This window comes from Physeter macrocephalus, chromosome 18, assembly GCF_002837175.3.
Source record: "Physeter macrocephalus isolate SW-GA chromosome 18, ASM283717v5, whole genome shotgun sequence".
Classification (NCBI taxonomy): domain Eukaryota; kingdom Metazoa; phylum Chordata; class Mammalia; order Artiodactyla; family Physeteridae; genus Physeter; species Physeter macrocephalus.
The window spans coordinates 52,834,924-52,855,333 of NC_041231.1; the positions used below are offsets into that span (position 1 = coordinate 52,834,924).

Below are 20,410 nucleotides of genomic sequence, written 5' to 3' on the forward strand. Positions count from 1 at the left end.
TTTAAAAGTTAGCTATCTCGCTAAAAATTTTGACTTTTAAAGCACATGAAAATAATAAATGAGCATGATTCTTATTTTTTCTAACTTGCCTATACCTATACCTGTCTTTTCTTCTTTTTATTTAATCCTTTCAAATGTCATTGTCTGGAACAGACTCTGAAGTGGTGATTTCAATGTAGGAGGTTTTCTGGGGGATTTTCTTGGGTACAACACCTGTAAAGATGGGAGAGTATTAGCACTGGGTAGAAGGAAAAATAATAGCACCACCTCCAAGATGTGAGAGCATTTCTTTTTTTTTTTAATTAATTTTTATTGGAGTATAGTTGCTTTACAATGTTGTATCAGTTTCTGCTGTGCAGCAAAATGAATCAGCTATACGTATACATATATCCCCTCTTTTTTGGATTTCCTGAACCAAAAATAAGAATCATGTGTAAAAGAGCTCTGTGATGAAGTAAGACTGGAAAATGCTGGGTTACACGCAGTAAAATAGGTTTTTCTTTCTTTCTTTTCTTTGTTAACAGAATTTATGCATTGTGAATCTTTGAGAGAAGTAGACAGAGTTTTCTAATTCATTTTACCATGAAGCTCCTTTCTTTTTTTTAAGCAACACACTTTTGGGAAATGCTGGATTACACTAATTCCACTAGTGCCAGGGGCCTTGCAGTCGATGTACATGGAATTAAGTGTCCTCCATAGACCTGACCTTGATGTTCAGATAATCCTCCATTCTTCTTTACTATTTAAAAAGTTAATATAACTCTTCTCTTATGAAAAAAGCAACGTATTGTTTTTAGAGGATTTACATAAATGAGGGAGTGACCAAAAGCATCCACAACCTTACAATCTGCAGATCATTGATAAGACCTGGATGCATATTCTTTCAAAACTTAAAAAAAATGCATATATATTTATAGTTACTAAAATATGGGATTGTGCCTTAATTTATTTTGTGCCCTGATTTTTCAATGAATAATATACAATAAACAGATTTTCATTTCCAAACCACATACTTAGAGGATCATTTTTAATGTAGTATGGGTATATTGCAATTTATTTAATCCATTCCTTCCTTATTTATTTATTTAGCTAGCTAGGTAGCTGCACCGAATCTTAGTTGTGGCACATGGGATCTTCATTGCCACGTGTGAGATCTTCATTACGGCATGTGGGCTCTTTTTAGTTACGGCATGTGGGTTCTTAGTTGCGGCATGTGGGATCTAGTTTTCTGACCAGGGATCAAACCCGGGCCCCCTGCACTGGGAGCGTGGAGTCTCAATCACTGGACAACCAGGGAAGTCCCAAACCATTCCTTAATGATGGACATTTAAATCTGTCTACAGTGTTACTATGCAAACATTTCCCTTATTAAAAATAGTGCTGTAAGAACATTCCTGTGTCTAAATCTTTACATACTCCCTTAACAAGTCTCCCTTAATTTAAATTTCCCTTAACAAATCTCCCTTAATCTTAGAGAAGTTAATTTAACTGCCTCATGCTTCAGTTTTCTCATCTGTAAAATGGGACTTTTTTTTTTTTTTTTGCTGTACGCGGGCCTCTCACTGTTGTGGCCTCTCCCTTTGCGGAGCACAGGCTCCGGACGCGCAGGCTCAGTGGCCATGGCTCACGGGCCCAGCCGCTCCGCGGAATGTGGGATCTTCCCGGACCAAGGCACGAACCCGTATCCCCTGCATCGGCAGGCGGACTCTCAACCACTGGGCCACCAGGGAAGCCCTAAAATGGGACTTTTAATAACATCCATCTCTTGGGGATGTTATGAGGATAAAATACAGTGTCCTTTTTTATCTTTCTTTATAGCCATTGTTTTAAAACCTATTTTGTCTGAGTATTGCAACCCCTGCTTTCTTTTCATTTCCGTTTCATGAAATCTTTTTCCATCCCCTCACTTTCAGTCTATATGTGTCCTTTGCCCTAAAGCGGGTCTCTTGTATGCAACATATTGTAGGCTCTTGTTTTTTTTAATCCAATCTACCACTCTATGTTTTTTGATTGGAGCATTTAGTCCATTGATTTTTTTTTTCCTTTTGTGGTTTGATGATTTTCTTTTGTATTATTTATGTTCTCTTCTTTTTGTTTTTTGTGAATCTATTGTATGTTTTTGATTTGTGCTTACCCTGCTTTTCAAGTATATTAACCCCTTTCTGCATTCACTTGTCTTAGACTGGTAGTCATATAGGCTCAAACACATTCTAGGGGAAAAAAAATCTACATCTTCTTATCCTCCTCCCCCACATTTTATGATTTTGATGTCCTCTTTTACATCATGTTTCGTGTTCATCCTTTTCCTGTTCATTGTGATTATTGTTGCTTTCACAGAAATTTTTTTATTTTTTAAAATCTGTACTGGCTTATTTAAGTGATTTACTTTCCGATTGTGATTTTCTCTTTCCTATGGATTCTTACTTCTTTTCTATTTAGAGAAGACCTTTCAATATTTCTTTTAGTATAGGTTTAGTATTGCTGTATTCTTTTAGTTTTTGCTTGTCTGAGAAATTCTTTATCTCTCCTCCTATTCTAAATGATAATCTTGCGGGGTAGAGTATCCTAGGTTGCAGATTTTTCCCTTTTAGGACTTTGAATATATCTTGCCACTCCCTTCTGGCCTGCAACATTTTTGTGGAGAAATCAGCTAATAGCATTATGGGGGTTCCCTTGTAATTAACTCTTTGTTTTTCTCTTGCTGCCTATATAATTCTCTCTTTAACTTTTCCATTTTTATTATAATATATCTTGGTGTAGGTCTGTTTGGGTTCATCTTGTTTGGGAACCTCTGTGCTTCCTGTATCTGTTTCCTTCTTTAGGTTTGGGAAATTTTCAGCCATAATTTCTGCAAATACATTTTCAATCCCCTTTTCTCTTTCTTCCCCTTCTGGAATCCCTATTATGTGTATGTTGGCACGCTTTATATTATCCCATAGGTCTCTTATGTTGCTTTCTTTTTTTTTTTTTTCATTTGGCTTTCTGTCTGCTGTTCTGATTGGGTAATTTCCATTATTCTATCTTCCAGATCACTTATTCGTTCTTCTGCATTAGTTACTCTGCTACTCATTGCCTTTAGCTCAGCTTTTGTCTGTGCAAATGAACTTTCTAATTTTTCTTGGTTCCTTTTTATAGTTTCTAGTTCCTTTTTATAGTAATCTACATTTCTATCAACAGTCCTTAATTTCTTCAGTGTTCTCATTATCTCCTTTTTGAACTTGGAGTCAATTAGACTGAAGAGGTCTGTTTCATTGCTTGTTCTTTCAGGGGAATTCTCTTGATCTTTTAATTGGAAGTGGTTCCTCTGCTTCTTCATTTTTACGTATATTTCTCTTGCTCTATGAGTTGAGGAGAAACAATTATCTACTGTGGTCTTGGAGGAACATTTATATGTGGGAGTGTTCCTACAGAGCCTGCATGGGTTTAAGATTTTTGGTGTGAGGCCTGTTTTTACTATGGATGCCTGCCGCCTCTTTCCTCAGTGTGTGCTGGCCGTTATCTGCTTGCTAGGCGGTGTGACTGGTGTTGTGGTGACCAAAGCCTGCCCTGGATGTTGAGCGGGACCTCCTCCTTGCTCTGTGGTTGTCACAGCCCTGTCGGGGGCTGGGTCTGCTCCCTGGTTGTTGGAGTAGAAGCCCCCAGATCCATTTCTGAGCTGTGGCGTGAGGTAGGTAGGATTGGCGTGCTCCCACTGGGAGAGGAGCCACTGAGTATTCCTCTGCTAGAGCTGTTCACTGGTGAGGGTGCTCTGTGGTGTCACCTGTCACCTGTTGTGTGGGCTCACAAAGTACACTGTTGTTGGCACTGCCTTCAGCCCTGCCTCAACCGTGGGGAGGCTGGCAATCGGCCTTGGTGTCCCTCAGGCATTGTTTTCACAAGGCCACCAGCACAGATCCACTAAAGTCAGGTCCCAGGACCGTGGTCCTCCTGCCCCAGGACCCACTGTGGGGGCTATGGAGGCAGCTCAGACCCTGGACCGGCCCGGCCCCCATGTGCACATGCTCACAAAAGCCCACAGCTGCTAAGGCCAGACCTGTCCCAGCTGCGGGAGCACTCGCTGTCCGTTTGGAAAGCCAAAGGCAGCAGAGGTGTAAGTCTGCAGCTTGCGCAGCTGCGGGGAGAGATTTTGGCCCTGCTTCCTAAGTCGCGAGGCCCCAGGCTCAGCTGTGTTTTCAGCCCTACCTCTGCACGTGGGCAACCCACTGGCATCTGCTCCCAGGGCCCCCAAGGCAGCAGCACCGAGGCGCCTGCCCCCATCAGTGGATGGGCGTCTCAGGCTGGGGCACACAGGGTGGTGGCACAGCTGTCTGTGCACGTCTCTCTCTGCTCTGCATGCCACAGACCAGTTGTTTTACTCTCTTCTGAAGCTCCCTTTCTGTCCTGGCTTATCTCCCCGCCACTGAGGGGGGCTTCCCAGGGTGCAGGGACCTTTCCTCTTTTTCAGCTCCCTCCCAGGGGTGCAGGTCCCATCCTGCTTCTTTTTTTTTTTTTTTCTTTCATCCTACCGGGTTACATTGGAGATCTTGATTGTCCTTTCAGGTGTCTGAGGTCTTCTGCTGGTGTTCAGTAGGTGTTTTGTGAAAATTGTTTCACTTGTGGATTTTTTTTTTTTTGGTCTCACCGTGTGGCTTGCAGAATCTTAGTCCCCGACCAGAAATTGAACCTGGGCCCTGGCAGTGAAAGTGCTGAGTCCTAACCACTGGACCACCAGGGAATTCCCTGTAGATGTATTTTTGATGTATTTGTGGGAGGAGTTGAGTTCCATGTCCTACTCCTCTTCCATTTTGATTCTCCATGAGGATAAAATAAATCTTCTGTGTGCATGTTTAGGTCACTGCCTAGCACTTAGCACCCAAGCGGTGTTGGCTATTATTATTTCATTGCCATACTTTATAATTTGTAACCTAACCAGCTGTACTCACCATTGCCTTTATTCGCTGGCTCCTCAGATGCTGGTCAGGGTTCCCCACCCTCCCACCAGGTCATCCCTACATGACAAACATAGCCTGCCCTGTGCAAGTCCCAGTAAGCCCAGGTCTCTAGGAGCCTAAGGAGGTGATCTGGGGGTTGTAACCATCATGGGTGCCCCACAGCCTCATGTAAGTCTGCAGGGACCCAGCCAACAAGAGAACACCCCAGTCCTCAACCCCCAAACCCCACAGGTTTCTGGATGTGATACACTGGGAAGGGTATGCATTGGTGGGTGCTCTGCCCGCTTTAACCTCTCTCTCTTTGTAAAAGGAGAAAGATGGTGTGTTTGTGGAGACCTTTTCTTCATTGGTGCAGACTGATCTTTCTTGCCACAATTAAAACACAGTTGGGTGACTTCCCTGGTGGTGCAGTGGTTAAGAATCTGCCTGCCAATGCAGGGGATACGGGTTCAAGCCCTGGTCTGGGAAGATCCCACATGCCATGGAGCAACTAAGCCCATGTGCCACAACTACTGAGCCCGTGCGCCCATGGAGCAACTAAGCCCATGCGCCACAACTACTGAGCCCGTGCGCCACAACTAGTGAAGCCCGTGTGCCGAGAGCCCACACTCTGCAACAAGAGAAGCCACCACGATGAGAAGCCTGTGCACTGCAACGAAGAGTAGCCCCCGCTCGCTGCAACTAGAGAAAGCCCATGCGCAGCAATGAAGACCCAACGCAGCCAAAAAAATAAATAAATTTTAAAAAAAGAAAAAAAAATTTTTAAATGCTTTAAACAAACAAAAACAAAAAAAACAAAAAAACAAACCAAAAAAACCACCGTTGGGGTGTGGGGTGAAGGGCTCTTTTACCCTTAAAGCCCAGAACACTCCTGTTTGTTGTGGAATCTCTTCCTGTGAGCTCTGGGAGGTCACAGCACATCCGATTGTGATTAGACTTGCTATGCTGGAAAAAAATTGAAGGCTGGGCCACAGGCTGGCTCTAAGAAGCTGCCGTTGGGGGTGGAAATGTCTCTTATTCACACTCTTGGGATGACTTGTCAGAAACCTGGTGTTCTGATCTCCCCTCTGAAGTCCCAGGTCTGCCCGACCATTGTCCCCCCACACTGATCCTCCTCCCCATCTGCTTTACTCAGGCCCTTGAATTGTTCCTTTAGATTTAGCTTCACCGTACGGAAGAATCTGGATGGGCCCTCAAGTTTTTGATCAAGACCATGTCTAAATGGAAAGCCTTGGCTCGAAACCATTTCAACAGTAACCTGTTCTGACTCTTGACCCTGCTGTCCACCTGCCTCCACAAGGCTCATGGTAAATCCCTCTTGTCTGAGCAGAGGACCTTTCTCCTTCCTGTCCGTGTGTGTAGTCCTCTTGGACTCACCCCTTTAAGCCAGGAAGTCTTTCCTGGGTGTGGACATTTAGCAATAGAAACAATAACTTTAACCACTGGCTCAAGTCCCCTTGGAGGTTCCCTCTCATTCTGCTTCTGTGTGTATGGTCGTTTCATGTTTTTTTCCCACTGCAGACTGGATCAGATACCCACCTAGGAGACAATAATTGGTGGCCAGGGGAGCCAGCAGTTACAAACATGACAAACCCAGGAGACTCATGTATACAGAGTGGTGGGTGGAGGAAGTGGGGGTGTTTGATGAAGAAACGGCAGATTATCCCTTACTGATCATTATAATAGGGATGCTTAGGTCGGCAGGAGAGCAGATACTAGGCATTGGTCAGCTTTTGCTGTAGTAACAAAGAACCCAATTCTCAACAGAATAAAACATTTATTGCCTTCTGAAATGAAATGAAGCCTGCGAATTGGCTGCGATTCTGGAGGGCTTTCCTGGGCTCAAGGCATCTTCTCATTCCAGGACTCAGGCTAAAGCAGTAGCCTTTCTTTTCCATGCTGTTCTCATGGAAGAAGACGAGAATGCAAGAGGCCAAAGTAAAGGAAGTGAGCACATTCAAAGTTTCTGCTCATAAGTGGCAAATATCATGTTTGTCCACATTCTAGTGACCCACTCCAGTCCTGTGTCCAGCATGTCAGTGGGGGAGGCTGGGAAACACTCCAAGTCAGGTGGCAAGGGCTGTTGATGAATGATCTTCATCACTTATTGTGTGGGAGGGGGCAGGTGGTGAGCGTGAATGCGAATTAGGGCAGGACCACATGTGCAGACTCCTCTTTCAAGGAACTGGACATTTAAAGAAGTGGAGATGGTGGGACTTCCCCAGGAGTCCAGTGGTTAAGACTTCGCCTTCCAATGCAGCGGGGTGCGGGTTCAATCCCTGGTCAGGGAGATAAGATCCCACGTGCCTCGTGGCCAAAAAAATCAAAACATAAAACAGAAGCAATATTGTAACAAATTCAATAAAGACTTTAAAAATGGTCCACATCAAAAAAATAAAGAAAGAAAGAAAGAAGTGGAGATGTGTTCAGTTGTGAGGGTGAATCGTAGATCAAGTTTTAAGTTTTTTTAAGGGAGGTGACTTTTCTGCATGGAAGTTGGAGAAGACACAGAGAGAATATGATGAAATAATTTAATTCTTTTAGCCTACATTCTTTGAGAAGTTACTTGGTGTGGCCATTTTACATTTGTCATCTTATCAGTCTTCAACAGCTTCATGAGGCAGGTACTATTATCATTTTTGTTTTACCAACAAGGAGAGTGAGGCCGATATTATATAACTTGCTTAGTCACAGAGTAAGTGGAGTTGTACTTCACCCTAGTAGATGGACTGTAGTCTTTCCTTATTTACTATATAAAGATGGCAGAAACATGTTCTTCTCCCCTTCTCCTGCCGCATCCAAGAAATCCAATACGCATGTAGGTGGTACTTTGCATGTCCTGGGGTAGATGGCAAATGTTTGAGATCATTGAAAGGCACGGGGTGAGCTCATCCTGCTCACATGGACATCTTGCCTTCCTAACTGACCCCAGGTGTGCTAAAAGTGTTGGGCAGCTTCACAAAGAATGCACTGGGCTTTTGGTAAGGCTTTCTGCATCTCTGCTAGATGTGGCCAAAGCAGCCAGAACTCTTGGTGATTGCATTCAGATGTTGGCTTTAGCTGGATAAAGACTTTAAAAATGGTCCACATCAAAAAAATAAAGAAAGAAAGAAAGAAGTGGAGATGTGTTCAGTTGTGAGGGTGAATCGTAGATCAAGTTTTAAGTTTTTTTAAGGGAGGTGACTTTTCTGCATGGAAGTTGGAGAAGACACAGAGAGAATATGATGAAATAATTTAATTCTTTTAGCCTACATTCTTTGAGAAGTTACTTGGTGTGGCCATTTTACATTTGTCATCTTATCAGTCTTCAACAGCTTCATGAGGCAGGTACTATTATCATTTTTGTTTTACCAACAAGGAGAGTGAGGCCGATATTATATAACTTGCTTAGTCACAGAGTAAGTGGAGTTGTACTTCACCCTAGTAGATGGACTGTAGTCTTTCCTTATTTACTATATAAAGATGGCAGAAACATGTTCTTCTCCCCTTCTCCTGCCGCATCCAAGAAATCCAATACGCATGTAGGTGGTACTTTGCATGTCCTGGGGTAGATGGCAAATGTTTGAGATCATTGAAAGGCACGGGGTGAGCTCATCCTGCTCACATGGACATCTTGCCTTCCTAACTGACCCCAGGTGTGCTAAAAGTGTTGGGCAGCTTCACAAAGAATGCACTGGGCTTTTGGTGAGGCTTTCTGCATCTCTGCTAGATGTGGCCAAAGCAGCCAGAACTCTTGGTGATTGCATTCAGATGTTGGCTTTAGCTGGAAAACAAGCAAAGTCTTCCTCAGCTTCTTTCTGGATCCAACAGAAGTTTTGGGTTTAGTGTACTTCTTGGTGGATTCGCTGACACATTTCTTTTTATTTAGGGCCAAATGTTCTGAAAGCAGATCCTGCATTGTATTTGCCAAACATGCATAAGAACACAAACAAAACTCATGTTTGCAAGCCCCAAATAAGTGCTTCTTATGCCTTAAGTGCTTCTGGAAACCATCCAGCACCACAGTGTGTAAGCTCTCTGAACAATTCTTCATAATTGTGTATGCAAAGGATGTATATTCACAATGGCGTGAATGTCTCTAATTGCCTTTGATTACATGGCACGCTCTGTTCTACCCTCCTGAAATGAGGGTTCTTTAAAAACCAATGGCTTCCTAAATTTGATATAGGTTCCTGTGGAGTGGAATTTTGTACAATGGAATTTTCTAATTGGAGCTGGGATGAAAAGAGAGGGAGGAGAAATGGAAGGGACACCAAATTCTAAACAAATGAAAGAAAAATCCAAATGTAAATTTTTATATCCACTGCTTTTCTCCCAAACAACTCTGGAGGCAGAATAGAATTGGCTCCTTGGCCAAGTTCCTGCTGGGTGGTGGACTTGTGCAGCTTTAAACAGCATCTGATGCTTCTTGGAGTCTCATTGGGTAAATGTAAAATTCAAAAGGGCCAACAATAGGCAAGACAGAAGATGTGGGACAAGTGCGTTTCATATTTTCTATTCATGCTTTCACAGTCCCCAGTATCCATCCCTCCCTGTCCATGCTGGAGATGGGGTTGAACAAGACTTATGAGGGACCCTAGTCATCAGATGGTGGTTGCTCATGTGGATTGTTTGGATGGGGGATGGAGAGATTCTCCAGGATTACTTCACACTAGATGATAAGAAGTAATGGGTTGGCTGCTGGCAGTTCGTGATCCTTAGCAGAAGGCAATGCAAAGGACAACATGGTCATCTTGGTTTACTCAAAACTCTTCAGTACTCATGCTACAAAGCTAAGCTGATTCCTGCCTGCTCTGGGTCCATTCATGTCCCTCGGGGCTAGGCCTACTTTTTTGTTTATATATTTGCTTAGTTGGGGGAAAACTAATCAGACATAACAAATAAGTGCAGAGATATGCTGATGGGGAAATATTTTATAGGCTATACATTTTATCAACTATACCCAGTTGTCACACAAACATTGTACATGTGCCTCAAGCAGAAAACTTAAAGCCAGCAGTGATACACATCATAACCAGTTTTCTCTGGAGTCTGAAGAATACTGTTGACCACACAATGTTTAAAAAAAAAACCTTTCTTAGCCATAGGTTCATAGCCAAAATTTTTCTTAATGAATTGAACCTGAATTTACCATTTTACAAAAGGCAACAAGAATACCAATCACACAAATGGAATACACAGTCACACACCAGAAGAGAGCAACTGTCACAAACGCACTGAGAGGACGGATACGAAGTCCCAGACGAACACTTCCCAAAAAAAATGGTCCTCAACATCAGACACACGTCAGAACCAAAGGGCAAAATGCCCAGATAGCACCTCATGCTCAAAAGAGGTTTGCAGCGTGCGCACCGGTGGACTTACTCGGTCTTGGAGCTCGTCAGCTCGTCCTGAGGCATCTTTCCGTTGCACCAAGGAAAAGCGTTTGTTGGCAGCCAGTGCCGAACAGGGGAGAAACAGGGAGGGTTCCCAAAACGAATGGTTTGGGCAGCTGCTAGGAATGTCCCCCCAAATCCCCTCCCGGGGCCAGTGATGCAGGAGTAGCGGGCTCCTCGCAGCCATCCTGGCGCCACGCCATGGCGGTGGCTCTGCTGGTGGGGAAGGAACCGCCCCCACCCCACTGGGAGCCAGATATCGCGAGAGCGCAGTCTCGCGTTGGGAGCCAAAAATCCGTTAGCGAAAGTGGGTCCAGTTGCTTACTGCTCAAAAGCCAATAAAGAGGCAAGGTTGGTGGAAAGGAAAGTTTGTTTTCTGTTGGAGGCTAGCAACCCAGCAGTGGGGAGGCATAGGGCAAGAGCTTTTATAGGTGAAGGGAGAGGGCTACATGCAGAAACAGCACAGTCGGCTCTGACAGTCATCTTGAAATTGATCATGCGGTGGTCTGATCAGCATCATCTTGATTGTTTTAATTACAGTTAGCCTTCAGTTCGAGGCTTCGTTTGTTCCCATTTATTTGAGACCAGTTCTCAGAACTGTGGCAGCTTAAGTCATGGCTACAGTCTGGTCATCATCATGTATTGAATAGTTAACTTCTTCCACCCGGTGAGGGTTTCAGTCTCTACAAAACAGCTCAAAGGATTTGGGTTGTCTTCCTGCCCCTTTCCCCAGTGCTTGGTGTCTTGTAATATGTTTCAGACAGAGAAAATTGCTCAATAAAAATGCAACTCTACTTTTCTTAGCTGTGCTCTAGACCATGGCTTTTTTGGTTAGTATTTGAGTTGTTTGTTTGTTTGTTTTTGGCCATGCCACGAGGCTTGTGGGATCTTAGTTCCCCCACCAGGGATCGAACCCAGGCCCCTGACAGTGAAAGCTCTGAGTCCTAACCACTGGATCACCAGGGAATTCCCTGTTTGTGGTTTTTGTTTGGGTTCTGCAGGGGATAAATCCAATCCATCTGTTTGGAATTGGAGAATGAAGAAGTTCAGTGAGTGAGAGTGGGGAGCATAGATATATGTCTTTGCAATAAAATACCATTTATTGAGCTATGTGCACAATGAGCACTGCATTCGGGGCCTTTTGAAACATTTTCCCCTCCAACAGATATACAAGGCACATATTATTATTGCATTTTAACCAATGGGGAGACTGTCAGTCAGAGAGCATCAGACACTCTCCAGGCTTTGGAATATAACTGGATATATCTGAATCCAGAAGACGTGATTTTTCTGATAATAGTCAGACTCATTTTGGAATTGCCAGGGTCTGTCCTCCAGTCCCTTTTTCCCTTGGATTCCCTTTTCCTAATCCCCAGTGCTCAGTGACAACTCCTAGTGTGATCCTCTAGTACACTGAAGATTGATCTGATAGCAATAATTTATACTATTGCATTACTGATGTTGTTTCTATTTTGGAATGCATTTCAGAAATGGGGTTTTGGAGACTAGTTTCATGAAGAAGAGCTAACTGTTCCCAAAGGGCCTTAGAGCAGTCTGAAGATGCTGGAATAAGGTTTGCCAGCATTGCTGCTTACAGAGTTTTGGTGGACAAAAATGAGGCCAAACAAGATAGCACCCTGCAAAGGGACCATGGTGCCCCTCCTAGATCCCCTATATTGAGCTGGTGTACCATCTTCCCAGCTTCCCTGAATGTTGGCTGCTAATGTTTCACAGCTGGAAAATTGTCCTGGGCTGAGGGAAGATACCTGGCCTGAAGAGCTACGGAAGTGACTAACATGACAAAGTGAGAGAGTGGCATGGACATATATACATTACCAAACGTAAAATAGATAGCTAGTGGGAAGCAGCCGCATAGCACAGGGAGATCAGCTCAGTGGTTTGTGACCACCTAGAGGGGTGGGATAGGGAGGGTGGGAGGGAGGGAGATGCAAGAGGGAAGAGATATGGGAACATATGTATAACTGATTCACTTTGTTATAAAGCAGAAACTAACACACCATTGTAAAGCAATTATACTCCAATAAAGATGTTTAAAAAAAAGTAGCCCCTCTGTAGATCAGGATAAGGCCAGACTAACTACACCTGAGCCTCTTCCTGTTCTCTTTGTTTCTCAAGTTCTTCACCTGTGAAATAGGACTAATAATAGTGCCTATCCCCTAGGATTTTAGTGAGGATTAAATGAGACAATACATGTGTATCACTCAGGGTTCGATCAGAGAACCAGAACTGCTATAAGTTACATAGAAAACCAAATTATTATAAGGATTGGACTTTGCAATTGTAGAAACTGGTGGAGGAATCTATGCCAGGCTGTTGTCTCTTCATCTAATGTTAAGCTTAAAGTAGCTTTATTTTTTCCCCAAGTTTTATTGAGGTTCAATGGACATGTAACGTTGTATTAGTTTATAAAGTAGCTTTAGGTTAAGCAGGTCAGCAGTAAGGTAGGAAAACTGGGTGTGATTGAGAACAAAGACAAACTGGAGCCCATGAGAATGAACTGGGACCCATGTCTGTCTCTCCCCACCTGCAAACTCAGTGCCATGGCTGACATGCAAGAGAAGCTGGTGCCCTTCACCAAGACGTCATGGATGCCTGTGGAGAAGCTGCAGGAGGAAACAGAGCAAGAATTGGAGGAATTGACAATGACCACACGAGCCAGCTGCCTTAGTGGCTGGTGCCTCACCCTGACCTTCGAAGCGTAAAAAATATGGTGGCTGCTTCACTTCCACATTTCAAGTCTCATGCAGAATTTCTCTTGTGACTACACTGACCTGGAACCACTCAGGGAAGGGAATTCTGGGAGAGGTAGCTCCAGCTCAGCTATGTGGTCCTAGTGCAAAGCCTACAAAGCCCCCGCAGCGTGTTAAAGACTGGGCATGTAGTATGATAATAAATGTTAACTACCGGTGTGGCTGAATTATGAGGAGAAACAGGCAGAGGGTTTCTGGTCTGAGAAAACCAGGAAGAAGGGTATGGGTCCCCAAGGATCCACTGGAGGTGCACATTTGAAGTGGAGGGTATTACTCTGCGAGGTGGAAATCTTTCTGCTTCTTGATGTCATAGTTGCCGACACTGTCCCCAGCTGGCAAGTTGGACCTCCATCGTCTTGCGGCATATCAGAGCACTCTCCCCCTCCTGGTGCACAAAGGCCTTCCTTCTTAGCCCCTCTTGAGCACCTTTTCTTCTGAGAAGAGGCTGACTGTAGCCACAGGAACTCAGCTCGAAGGGGGAACTCTGTGTTTTGCACGACAGGTGCCTCAGCCTCTGGAGTTCTGGCTTACTTGCTTGTGTGACGTCAGTAACTCAGACTGTTTACCCAATCAGAGCACCCTCTGCCTCAATAACACCCACCCCTCCCCATGCTGTCCCATAAGACTCCTAATGATGTTAGGAGAATGGTAGGCTTTCTCCAAGAGACCCCAACCATGCTCTCTGGGGAGCCCTGTTGACACTCCGAGCACTTCCGTGAAGCACTGACTGGTTTTCACGTATGAACTGAAAGTAAACAAGAGTGAAGAATCTGTAAAAAGCCCTCTGATGTATCACCTCCATGCCTCAGTTTATTTGTATGGAAGATAATGTTGTCAACCACCTTCCTCAAAAGGATATTCTGAGGTTTCACACTGGAGACTTGACATTTATTAACCAGGGTCATATGAAAGCCCTGATTTAATCTCCAGAAAAATGCTTTGTGTTTCAGTCATAGGGACCATATAAGCATAAAGAATTTTGCCCATAGCTCTTGAAGAAGGCTGCAGTCAGTCAACAGGGGCGTGGGCCAATCCTTGGCATGTTCTGTTTATAGCTGTGTCCAGACAAGTGGAGAATCAGAGGAGATCAGTGTATACTAGGCTGGCTTATTAACTATTAACTGTTCACATACTGAACAAAGATATTCTGAAAATATTTACCGTAGAATAGAATAGAATCCTTCTAGTCAACAGGTTACAATTGGGCAACAGCCTCTTGATAGGATAATACCACTCTTGGGGGACAACAGTAAATATTGTTGAGCCTTCTGTGTGCCAGCCATTACACTATACACTCATATAAATATCTACTTTAATTCTCTCAATAATTCTTCCAGGTGGGTATTATTATCTTTGAGGCTCAGAAAGGTCTAGTAATTTGTCCAAGGCCACAAGCTAGGAAGGAACTAAATCAGGGTTCTAACCTAAGTTGTATTAAAAAATTCCATGCTCTTCTCACTGTATTATCAAACACCAATAGTTGCCTTCTGGGTCAACAGCTATATTATTAAGCACTTACTATTTATGCTCTTTTTGCGATGAAGTGGTAATATAGGTAAAGATAAAACAATCTTTTAAGGACTATAGCTATCGTATTTTAGAGTGCACAATTATTATGAGTTCTTATTAGCATAATATATTAATTAACCATATTAGTATAATATAATTAAATTATTAGTATACCTAGACTTATAAAAAAGCAAATAATGTCACTATTCGTGTGTTTGTGAAACAGATTATACTCTTTGAAAGAAAGATTGTGTGGGAATTCCCTGGCAGTCCAGTGGTTAGGACTCTGCTTTCACCGCCGAGGGTGAGGGTTCAATCCCTGGTCAGAGAACTAAGATCCTGTAAGCCTCGCGGCGCAGCCAAAAAGAAAAAAAAAGATTGTTTAAGTGGAAAACTAGTAACAGCTGAATTCTTGTGAAGGGGAGGCCAAATACATCCAGTTCTGGGAAGGAAGCTCCAAGGAACTGAAGAATACAAATGTTAAAGAGAAACCAGAAGCATGATTTTAAAAAGCTTACTTGTGCAGTAAAATCATGGTACTTCAGGTCATTCCATTTCTGCTGTTTGGTCAGGAGTGTAATGTCTATTTCTCCAAGAGTAAATCATCACCAAGAATCCCTCATTTCTTCTTGTCTGCGGTACATTGGAAAGGTGACTTTCCAGAAGTAGTCTATTTGCTGTAATTATCTAAATTTCAAATTAGAAACACAATAAAAATCCTTTTGTGTTCAGCATGGAAAGAAGACATTGGTAAGCAAATGAGCATGCATTTCACTCACATCAACAGTCAGCTGAGTAAGCTGAGCTTACTCAATACATTTTACTTTTAACATCACTCATAACTTGAGATTTAAAAATAATAAAATGCAAACAATTCCCAGTCTTTTCCCCCATTCCCCCACCCAACCTGAGGTGTGTCTAAAAGCAATACAGATGGAAAGGGGTAGGTGTACAAAGGGCCTTGTGGAGCCATGTCAGCAAGTGCTTTTTAAGTTGTTTTTCTGGAGGTGGTGATGAATCTGCCTCACTTTGTGACAGGGACTGGAACTGCATTCCCTGCCAAGGACAGAACAAAATCCCATCTCTAGTCCAGGTCCTGAATTTGATCTCTAACCTGGTGGGCTTTGCTGACTGATTTAACATGCTACAGGCAGACTTCACGGTCGTCTATTGCCATGACATGGATGTGCTAATAGATTGTGTGCTAGTCATGACAGATCGGGCTGGGGATTTTCCTGATGATGTCAATACTCATGGTACTCCGAACTTATCACAAAGATAGTGATTTCCTTCTCCAAGGCAATCCAGCCTGGCATTCTACCCTCAAGGAGTTTAGGGTCTATTCACTGAAATAAATGTAAAAAAATTACCACCAGTCAAGCAAGACGTGATAGATGCCAGCTAAGTGGTTCTGGTCAGGGTTATGCAGCTTCAGAGGTGCTGAGCTTGGTGTGGGGCCACCGGACTTGCTGGGCTTGCTTCTGTAGAGCCTGGAAAGCCACTAGAGGGTTTTGAGCATGGAGGCAACAGGATAAAAACGATGCTGTAGGAAGATGATTCTGGCTTTGAGGCTGACTCTGAAAAAACCCCACTAGTCTTGTAGGTGGCACAAACTGGAGCTGTGATGTGATTCTCATCCAACAGTGATTCCTGTAATTTTTCTTTCTTTTAAAACTCCCTGAACCAATATTGAAATTTTCCAAAAATATTTTTAGAATCTCTTCTCTTAAAACTGGCTCCTTGGGACTTCCCTGGTGGTCCAGTGGTAAAGAATCCACCTTCCAATGCAGGGGATGCGGGTTCCATGCCTGGTTGGGGAACTAAGGTCCCACATGCCACGGGGCAACTAAGCCTGTGAGCCACAACTACTGAGCTCGCGTGCCTCAACGAGATAGCCCATGTGCCACAACTACAGAGCCCACACGCCTTGGAGCCCGCGCGCCACAACTAGAGAGAAGCCTACGTGCCCTGGCTAAGACCCAACGCAGCCAAAAAAATAAAGAAACAAACAAACAAACAAGCAAACAAAAAACTAGCTCCTTTACACTTTTCTCCAGGGAGCTAAAAAGAACGTTTACTTAGGAAATGACTTTGGTGATTCATCCTAAATGTAGAAGGGGAGGCTGTTGTGGAGAGCCCTGGTTGGCATTTCCTTCCTCCAAGGGCCGGCACTAAAGAAGTGGTTGGAGGTCCTTGCAAGGCGTCTTTCATGTCAGTCCCATGGCTGCTTGCTCTTGACTTCCTTGTCTTTGAGAAAGCACATTAGCAAAAATAAATGAGAACATAGATGACCTGAATGCTTTAAGCATTTATTTAGTAGACACATATTGAGACTTACAGACTGCAGACATAGCTTTTCTTTTTTTGCCAGCATCCATTGAACATAGTAAGATTATTCACATATTAGAGCAAAAAAAAAAATCCAATTAATTCCTCAAAGCAGGAACCAGATGGACCATATTTTCTAAAAATGGTTTTAATCGCATACACACACACACACACACACACACACGAAATAAAAAATCAGAGAAAAATCAAAACTGTAATTACAGAGTATTTTAAAATGAATGAAAATACGGCCAAAGCTGAACTCAGGAAAAGTTGTTGCCCTGGATGAGTTTTTACCTTAATAAAGAATGAAAATAAATGAACTAAATAAGCACATTTTCAAAGATCTGGTTAAAAAGGAGTAGTAGACAAAGAAAAATACTGCCATGCATAGAAAAACATGGGGTCAGGTGAGTAACCTGAGAATCTGAGTAAATGAGGCCAGTGTAGGAAATCTAAAGATGACCCATCATTTTTCTTGGACATAGGTATTTTCCTTTTCCAGGGTGTATGTTCAGTACTTCAGTATATCCTGACTTCCGTGAAGACATGGAAGATGTTTAATAGCTGTTGAAACTTGATGATGAGATGATAAAAAAAAGATCTGCCACTTTCTCATTTTTAAAAAGGAACTATAAAATAAATTGCTATTAAGTTGTTAAAATTTCAAGGTACCATTAACAGTTTCTATTACCCACAGGAAGACTGAGGACTATTTAAAACTCCTTATTGGAAGCTAAGGAGAAAATATATTCCAAGGGTCAAAAACACCAGGTGTTGTACAAAGCACACAACAGAATGGCAACTGAGAAAAATCTAAGAGATCGTTACAGGATGTCATCAAACTGTCGTTACAGGATGTCATTTTTTGTCCGAGTTGTTTGTAAGGGTTTTTGTTCTGTGATAAATCTGTGGAGCGCAACTGCTCACTCAGTTTCCTGGGGATGCTATTTTGGGTGATGCTGAACTTTCTTTTATTCTCAGATTTATACCACCAGCCTACGCCCTGCTGGTCAGTATTTGCTAAAGTTATCAGAACATGAAAAAGCCACTCTTCCTCGTGAGTTTTTCATCCCTTGGGGACACAGATCCCACTTTCTTCTACTCCCTGCTGACTTGGATTCCAGAGTAGACTACCTTTCAGCCTTCCTTTTCTACTATGATTGCTCACTTTTGTCCTTTGCAATACCTCATAGGTATCTTAGTGATATTGTAGGAAGAAAGGGGCTATTAGGTGGACCCAATATTATATAAGAAATCTCTACTGAAGAATTTTCCAAACTATGTTCCTGAAGAATTTTCCAAACTATATTCCTTGGAATGTTCCAGTTGATGCTAATAGGTATTCCATAGTTCTAGATCACTTTATTTAAACCTAAGTTTCTATTTGAGCACACAACACTTTTTCACAGCTACCTGGGCCTGTCTGTAGGCTGGGGCTGACAGTAGGTTTCCTTCCTGACTCTTTTGTCCTTGGAGCAGCCAGTGATCTGGACCAGCTTTGGGACTTCCATGGTGCTTCCTTTTTTTTTTTTTTTTTTTGCCTTTTAGCAATACTCGGCACCAGCCTATTTACATGTGTTGTGATCTTCCCACTGATTTTATTTTTCTTTCTTTAATAGCAAAGAGGACAAACTCTAATAAGTTCCTACCATCTCACTAGTTGCTTTCAATATGTAATACAGATGCTGGACTCTTCATCCTGATGGGAGTGTGTGTGTGTGTGTGTGTGTGTGTGTGTGTGTGTGTGTGTGTGGTATAGAGCTGTGGGGGCGAGCAGTCTGTGAAATCAATCCTACTGGTAGCCAGCTGGACATCTACATATGGGCTTTCTTTGCAGCCCCACGGCCCACGTTAGAGGTGCCTCAGATGTCTGCTAGTGATGGGAGGGTGAGAGAAGTTCTATTCTTCACCCCCTGGAGCCCTGAGGAAGGTTCAATCAGTTCTTCATTTCAAATTCACCACGATGGAATTCAATCCTACAGCACTGGTGGTAAAGTGCTGGGCACGGCGCCTGTGGTTTAGCTAGATGTGTGCCATCCCTTAGCTGGAGGCAGGGGGAGGTAAGGGGATGCAAGGCTGTTCCCTCACACTGTGAAGAATATCCCCAGGCCCCCTTTTTCTTCTTCATACTAGCACTTTCCCCTCCTTTCCTGTCCCCTCACCTGGGTCTGTCTCCTGAGGTCTTCATCTCATCCCTATTCCAAAACGGTGGTCATTCTTCCAGCCACTTCTTGAGTTGTGGAAACCTTCAAGACTTTGGTAGGTCGAGATTGGTTCAAGATGGTGGAGTAGAAAGACATGCGCTTACTCACTCTTGTGAGAACACTGGAATCACAACTAACTGAACAATCATTGACAGGAAGACACTGGAACTCACCAAAAAAGATACCCCACATCCAAAGACAAAGGAGAAGTTGCAATGAGATGGTAGGAAGGGCACAATCACAATAAAATCAAATCCCATAACCACTGGGTGGGTGACTCACAAACTGGAGAACACTTATACCACAGAAGTCCACCCACTGGAGTGAAGGTTCTGAGCCCATCAGGCTTCCCAACCTGGGGGTCTGGCAACGGGAGGAGGAATTCCTGGAGAATCAGACTTTGAAGTCTAGCAGGATTTGACTGCAGGACTTTGACAGGACTGGGGGAAACAGAGACTCCATTCTTGGATGGCACACACAAAGTAGTGTGTGCATCAGGACCCAGGGGGAAGGAGCAGTGACCCCCATAGAAGACTGAACCAGACCTACCTGCTAGTGTTGGAGGGTCTCCTGCAGAGGTAGAGGGTGGCTGTGGCTCACCATAGGGACGAAGACACTGGCAGCAGAAGTTCTGGGAAGTACTCCTTGGCATGAGCCCTCCCAGAGTCTGCCATTAGCCCCACCAAAGAGCCCAGGTAGGCTCCAGTGTTGGGTTGCCTCAGGCCAAACAACCAACAGGGAGGGAACCCAGCCCCACCCATCAACAGTCAAGCAGATTAAAGTTTTACTGAGCTCTGTCCACCAGAGCACACCCAGCTCTACCCATCACCAGTCCCTTCCCATTAGGAAGCTTGCACAAGCCTCTTAGATAGCCTCATTTACCAGAGGGCAGACAGCAGAAGCAAGAAGAACTACAATCCTGCAGCCTGTGGAACAAAAACCTCATTCACAGGAAGACAGACAAAATGAAAAGGCAGAGGACTCTGTACCAGATGAAGGAACAAGATAAAACCCCAGAAAATCAACTAAATGAAGTGGCAACCTTCCAGAGAAAGAATTCAGAATAATGATAGTGAACATGACCTAGGACCTTGGAAAAGGAATGGAGACAAAGATCGAGAAGATGCAAGAAATGTTTAACAAAGACCTAGAAGAATTAAAGAACAAACAAACAGAGATGAACAATACAATAACTGAAATGAAAAATACACCAGAAGGAATCAATAGCAGAGAAACTGAGGCAGAAGAACGGATAAGTGACCTGGAAGACAGAATGGTGGAATTCACTG

The 20,410-nt window shown here is 43.5% G+C and overlaps 1 long non-coding RNA gene across 2 annotated transcripts; it reads right to left on the reverse strand.

Moving 5' to 3' along the window:
• Positions 1 to 8,001: 8,001 nt before the first annotated feature.
• On the reverse strand, positions 8,002 to 20,404 carry LOC129391499 (uncharacterized). Of its 2 annotated transcripts, XR_008615689.1 has the most exons (4): positions 19,080 to 20,404; positions 15,957 to 16,833; positions 15,105 to 15,273; positions 8,002 to 12,930 (listed from the first exon to the last, which is right to left on the reverse strand). It is a non-coding gene; the product is annotated as an uncharacterized lncRNA (long non-coding RNA). The 2 variants fall into 2 exon arrangements; XR_008615688.1 differs by having other exon boundaries at positions 15,105 to 16,833.
• Between the last annotated feature and the right edge of the window lie 6 nt (positions 20,405 to 20,410).